The following is a 7,543-nucleotide window of genomic DNA, read 5'->3' on the forward strand; positions in this document are numbered from 1 at the left end:
GAGAGGGGGGAAGCAGGCTCCCCGCTGAGCAGAGAGCCCGATGTGGGGCTTGATCCCAGGACCCTGAGATCATGACCTGAGCCAAAGGCAGAGGCTTTAACCCCCTGAGCCACCCAGGCACCCCAAGAAAGAGTTTAAAAATCTAGCTAAGACCAAACTGAAAAACAGTCACATAACAACACAGCACTTAAACTTAATGCTTTACCATTTGTGAGGGCTTACTACGTGCCATTGTTTACATTAAGCACTTTATGACTTAATTGAAAACCATTACTATAGCCCTTCATGAAGAAATGCAGGTTTGGAGAGCATAAGTAGATTGTTGAAAGTTATAGGGTCAATAAGTGTTAGAAACTGGATTTGGACTCAGGTCTAGCCGACTCCAGAACCTGTGATTTCATGCATGACACCTCTAGCCTCCTTCCCCAAATCGATCTTCTGCCTAGCCTCTGGTCTAAGTGATGAACATGGTAAATCCTACCATGTCTTTGAGGCTTGAAACAGTTCCTGACTCTTCACTGCCTTACAGAATGTGTTAGAAAACAGAGTTTCTGCAGAACCAAGCAGAGAGGTGACTGAAGAGGACGGCATTGATATCAGGGTGGCATTGATATCAGCTTCCAAAAGTGATGAATGAGCTTGAAGTTTACTTGAAGGAAGTAAGGAATACGGAGGAGAAAGAACAGAGCAACATTAAATCTAGACCTGAAATGTTTGAGGAGAAAAAATCTCAGATTCACCTTTATACTTACCAAACTCATTATTGAAAACCTCACCTGATGGCACAGTTGTGACACATGCACACACAGAGTCAGAGAACCTATGAGATTTTGCTAAATACTAATTTTTCAACAAATAGATAAAACAAAAAGATTAAAAAGATATATTTAATCAGGGGTGAGCTGTTTTGACTCACAACACTTTTGACACCAAATGTATGTCTGTTTTTCCTTCACACCAATTCTCTGATTCTTTGGACACCAACTGGGTGTGGCACAATTCAGTTCTAACACTAACTTCCTGAAGTTAAACTTCATAGGTTTAAGGGCTCAATCCTACAAGACTGCTTCAGATGCCAATTCCAAGTCCTAAGCCGCCCCTGTGTGTGCTTCTGAAAAGCAGGTGTAAATTGGGGATTCCCATTATGCTCTTCTTAGGTTCAAAAAATTGCTAGAACAGCTCACAGAACTCTAGAAGTCACTTCATTTGTGTCTACTAGTTTATTATAAAGGATACGAATGAACAGCCAGCTGCACAGGTACACAGAGCAAACTCTGGAAGCACCCTGAGTTGTAGGAGCTTCTGTCCTCGTGGAGTGGGGGGTGTACCACCCTTCCCATACCTCCATGTGTTCGCCAACTTGAAAGCTATCCAAACCTCATCTTTAATGGGTTTTTATGGAGGTTTTATTGCATAGGAATGACTGCTGATATCATTGGCCATTAGTGATTGAACTCAATCTTTAGCTCCCAGTCTCCCCTGCCTGGAAGATTGGGGGTTGCCAGGCTTGGTCTTTCTAGCCAACCGCCACCACCCCACCATTCTGAAGCTACGAGGCCCCAGCCATCAGCCATCTCATTAGCATACAAAAGACAATCCTATCACTCCAAGGACTTAGGAGCAAGGGACGAAGACCAAACACTTACTTTTTATTGCACCCCAAGGGATCTCTTTGCAGAGAAAGAATGCTGCTTTCTGTTCTCTGGTGGTGTTAAGTATGATGGAATCATCCTGAAATTTGAGCCAGAAAATTCATGTAAATAACTGAAATCAAAGTACAGCTTTAAATGCCTGTTGACTTAACTTAGGCTAGAACTCCATTCAGATGTTACATATGCACATTTGCAAGATGTATTTGATACCTGTGCTGTGGGCTTGGGGGTGGGTGGGTGGGGAGGGTAGGATAACCCTCTGCAGCTCTTGCCAGTGTTATCTTCACTTGGAGTATTTCCTCCCCTGATTTTTATGTTCCATGGACTTGTCTCATGATGGCACCATTGTGACATGTGTACAGGCTGGTCACACCCTTTTCAACTGTTATTTATTTAAAGCCCTCTCTCCTAATGGACTGGGCCCAAAGCTTACCTGTTTCCTACCAGCTTTAGAATGGAAGGCAAATAGTGAGGCTTCTTCTCAGATTTTCTAACTTTTGCCATTGCCATCATTACTTCTAGCCACCCAACCTGAGTTCTGATCAGTAGCTCACACACATATACAGCCAAGATCTATGAGCAGCATTGTATTGTTTAAACTTATGTTTTATAATCATCTCAGCCACTGTTTCTGGATGACTATTGTTATGCAGACCTCTACCACATTACTGCTAGACTACTTGTGTTGTATTTATATAGACTACTTGTTCTTATATTTCATTTGGTTCTTCTTTTGAGGTAGTTTCTTTTCTATTTTATTTCTTAATGCATAGGATTTACGTTTGCATACCTGAGACACTGATGAAGAAAAGGTTAGTTTTACATTTGAATGACTGGTAAGTAATATGATTTTAGTTGGTATTTATTAAAATAAATAAAAGAATTTTGTGGGATTGTGTGAAATCAGTTTTCTTGTGGCGTTATACTCACACAATAAATGAATAGACTAAACAAAAGCATTTCCGTGCTTAACATTTAGCAGCAAGTCCATATTGCTCAATAAATGTTTACTGAGGATAGGGGCACCTGGGTGGCTCAGTGGGTTAAGGCCTCTGCCTTCGGCTCAGGTCATGATCCCAGGGTCCTGGGATGGAGCCCCGCATTGGGCTCTCTGCTCAGCGGGGAGCCTGCTTCTTCCTCCTTTCTCTCTGCCTGTCTTGCTGCCTACCTGTGATCTCTATCTGTCAAATAAATAAATAAAATCTTTAAAAAAAATGTTTACTGAGGACTTACTCTGTACTTACTGTGGGCCAGATACATGGGGGGCAGGGCTCATAGGACACAACAAGATGCTGGGTGCTCAAGTAAGGAAGACAGTGGCAGTCCCCATCATTCTTTGCTTAAATTCCTTGGAGGGCTTTGGGTCCAAACTGGTTTAGAATTTTCCTCTCCTGCCCAGAGAACAGGCTGAAAGAGCCCAGAAAGGGGAGAGAAAGCTTTAAGAATCCACACTGGCCCTCTGCTCTGGCCCTCTGCTTTGACTTCTTTGCTGTCCTACTCCCTTCAGTTCATGTTTCATATTCATTATTGCTGGTTTTTCTTCTCAGCTTTGAGTAAATCCTGGCTTTGTCTCTGGGTCTCTACTTGAAATCCTTTCAGTTCCATTCTCTGCACCTTAAGGAGAAGTCTCACCCTACCAATAACCAGACCTAGTTTCTGGAACTACAAACCCAGAGTGGCACTATAGTTCCCACTTGCCTTGGAGAGGACTTGGGACATGATTCATAGCTTTGCAGTTAAAATTCCTTAGTTTAACACACAAAGTCCCTTTAGATCTGACACCTGCTCATCTTTCTAGCTTTGTCCCCTGCCATCCTTAACCTTGTGTGTTAGGCTTCAGTTGTACTGAACTTCTTGAGCAGTTTCTGGAACAAGTAATTTTATTTTCCATCTCAGAATTTTTTTTCTACCTATGAGCAAGACCCTAATAAGTGTGAATTGCTGAATCAAGATATATCCAAATGTTACCAAAACTAAAGGTCAATTTGGTCACATACGAGAATCATCAGTGCTCAACAATTATTGAGTATCTATTACATGCAAATTACAGCTTAATCTATAAGGATGTCATAATTTAGGGAGGAACCATATAGAATCCTGAGGCAGGGAAGACTGTGATAATCATATTAGAGGTTCAAACAACATTCTATGGGATTCTGATGGAAACAAAAGTTAATTCTGATTAGAATGATCAAGTCAACAACTTATGGGATGAAAACAGTCTGTGCACATCAGGATAACCAGCTAATGAATGTTGGACAGAATAGAGAGTAGATTGAGTAATAACAATTACATGTCAGCTGGTTATTTTGCCCTGCAATGGCCTTAAGCTCTGAGTGATAAGGAAGTGAGAAAGTAGAAGAAGGAAGTGTGGCAGGACCTAGAGGGAAGGAATTTATTCTTGTAAAAGAAGGAGGAGAAGTGGAACCAAAGGCAGGAGAAAGAGGGGTAAAGATCATGGGTGTAGTATCTTCCTGAGTCTCTTTAGTTCCAAAATTGGGGAAGGAAAGAAGAGAGCCAACCATGGAACCAAAGGAAGGCTTAGTGTCAAAACAAGGAGAAAACACAAGAAATAGAATGTTTCACACAGGAACTTTGCTATGGTACCGCTGCTTATAAAATGTTTGTACCAGGAACATTTTACTTATGATACAGATAAAAGGGTGGCAAAGCCATGGTTATAGAAAAATGTTTAAGGGAAAAATGTTATTACGGTTATTGTTAGAACTATTCACAATTCCCACTCTCCATTAATGCACAAGAGAGTATTGAACTTCCCACCTCTTTCAAGACTGATGTGGCTACGAGGCTTTCTTTGGCTAATAAAATGTGAGTGGGAGGGACAAACAGGCTAGAATGAATGAGAATTACTTTTTACCCACTGAGATTTGGGATTTAAGTATAAGCTAAGCTCTTTCCTAATGCAATTATCCATAAATGAAAAGATTCCTAATATTTTTGTAAAGAAAGATTTGTGGGACAAGTTGAATGGGTACTACAAGAGATGGAAATAATATAATGCAAGACTTATGATTCTTTTTTTTCCTTCCAATAATTTACCTATACATTTTTCTTTTTGTAATATTCTCCTTCATACACAAGCATCCACTTTTATGGTTTCAACGACTGCCTTGGTATGAATCATTTAAGAGCTCTATGTATCTAGCCCTGAGAATCATATTCTCATTTCTAGCTGCCTACAGAGACATGCTCTTCTTAGAGGACAACTGCTTAAACTATTCAGACATGTTCATGTCTAAAAATGAAACCATGAAACTCCCCAACAAACCAACTGTCCTCCAGAGAAAAACCCATCCATCCTTGGGGGTGAAATAGCTTGCTTCCCTGTCTTTTTCCTTGTTATTCAATGTCTTCTTCAAAATGCCCCTCACATTTACCACTTTCCCTTCACTCACACCTTAGCTACCTTGCTCTGAACTTACTTAACTCACACCTGAACCATGGTCACAACCTCACTTCCCTCCAGCAGTATCCACCCACTAGTCCATCCCAGACACTCTTCAAGGACCCTCTTCAACCCTTCAGTCTTGTGTCCAACATTCTCTGCAGTGCACTCATCCAGTCCTCTCCCAATGCTTCCCAGCTCTTGTGCTCAGGCCAACTTCTTTGCAGTGCTGTGTAAATCACTCTGCTCAGTCTTACCTCACTACTCGGCTAAAGATTTTACTGCCAACTGGGCAAGTATTCTAACTTGCATCTTCCTAGTCAAAAATCCCATCCACCCTGGGGCTCCTGGGTGACTCATTTGGTTAAGTGTCTGACTCTTGATTTCAGCTAAGGTCATAATCTCAGGGTAAGATCAAACTCCTCATCAAGCCTGAATTAAGCCCCTTATCAGGCTCCACACTGAGCAGATCCTTCTTGTCCCTCTCCCTCTGCTCCTCTCCCCATACCCACTCTCTCTCATTCTCTCTCTAAAACAGATAAATAAAATCTTAAAAAAAAAAAATCCCACCCATCCTTAAGGCTCATATTCAATTCCTTTTTTTTTTTCTTTCTGGAAGACTTACCCAACAAATGTCATCCAAACAGATCTCTCCCTTTCTCTACCCACACAGCACTTAGTCACAAAGTTCTAAGTTCTCTTAGAAATCATACAGAACAATCTCCTAATTTTATGGTTGAGGTTCAGAGACTTGGCCAGTCCTGCAACCAGTCAGTGGCAGCTAAAACTAGAAGCCAGGTGTTCTGACTTAAGTTTCCTTCCTGCTATGCTTTTTCTGCCTTTTTTTTTTTTAAACCAACTAATGTATTTTAGAGTTTAATTCTATTCAATCTTGCATTTTGCTTAATGTTTATTAATCATGCATCCCTGATTAGATTATAAGCAGCTTTGGAACAATGAACTCAGTCCGTATTAGGTATAAGCCCTTATTTTTGGCTTCTGAAGCTGAGGTTCAGAGTAAGGTTGAAATGCAGAGCCAAGCCATTAAACCAATCAGTTTTGGAACAACTGGAAATCAGCCAGGAACATGAATAGAACATTAGAGGAAAAAGGAAGGTAGTAATTTAAGGTCAGGACTTTAGATGACCAGAGTGAGGAGAATTTAAATTACAAAGTACAAAGTCCTTGGTTGAATTATAGAGGGTCAGAAAGAGTTAAATCAAGCAACAGGTCCCTTACTCAACACCTAGAATCGGGCAATAAGGAGAAGGAAAGGAAAGAGACTCACCAGAGATCCCCCGAAATTTCCTCTGTATAGCTAGAGAAGCTGACCCTAAAAGAGGACACCAAGCTTGGGAAAGCCTGATTTTTTAAAAAGATTTTATTTATTTATTTTAGGAAGAGAGAGAGAGAGAGAGAGAGACAGTGCAGAGGGAGGAGCAGAGGGAGAGGGAAAAGCAAACTCTGTGCTGAGCATGGAGCCTGACTCAGGGGACATGGGGGCTTAATCCCATGACTCCGGGATCATGACCTGACCCAAAATCAAGAGTGGGATGCCCAACTGACTGAGCCACCCAGTCAGTTTGATTTTTATTTTATTAAGGTATAACTGACATACAACATTATATTAGTTTTAGGTATACAACATAATGATTTGGTATTTGTATATATGGTGAAATGATCACCACAATAAGTATAGTTAACATCAGTTACCACATGTAGTCACAGAAGTTTTTTTTTCCTCATTCTCTTAGCAACTTTCAAATATGCAGTGCAAGGATAACTATGGTTGCCATGACTTATTTATTTTATAACTGGAGTTTTGTAGCTTTTGAGCCTCTTCACCCATTTAATACATTCCCCATCCCCAAGTCTGACTTTTAATTATAGATGGTCTGGCCAGCCAGAGATGGGCTGAGCAGGGAGGGCAGAGCTGCTCTGAGCCAAAAGGCAGTAGATGTTTTTAGCTGGCTGTTGGCACAACACCAGCCATGATTCTCTCTTGGGAAGCCTTGCCAGATCCCATCCCTCCTGAATACTGGCCCAGACCCTTGAACTGAGCCCTATGCCTCTTGACTTCTGCCCTAGCTAAAGGACAACGGATCCCATCTACCAGTGACTGAGTTTGCTGACCTGTGCCAACTCCCCCTGTACCTTAACATAAACCATTCAGCATAGAGTACACAAGATAATGTACTCTTTTATCTCACCTTTCCTTCCCAATTTTATTTCCCACTGTATCCCTTTACATAATCTTACATGGCAGCCACACTGGTGGCCACCATTCCTTACAAACAATATATAGTGTTTTATGCCTCCATGGCTTTGTTTGTGTTATTACCTCTGCTTAGAGTGCTTTTCCTGTTGCCTCTCCAATACTGTATCTGATCGACAAATTCTCACTTGTGTTTTTAAGACCCAACTCATATGCTCTCACCTTAGTCAAATATTCTAAGATTCTCCCTAATTGGAACAGAGCAAGTCA

Source organism: Lutra lutra, chromosome 10, assembly GCF_902655055.1.
Source record: "Lutra lutra chromosome 10, mLutLut1.2, whole genome shotgun sequence".
Classification (NCBI taxonomy): Eukaryota; Metazoa; Chordata; class Mammalia; order Carnivora; family Mustelidae; genus Lutra; species Lutra lutra.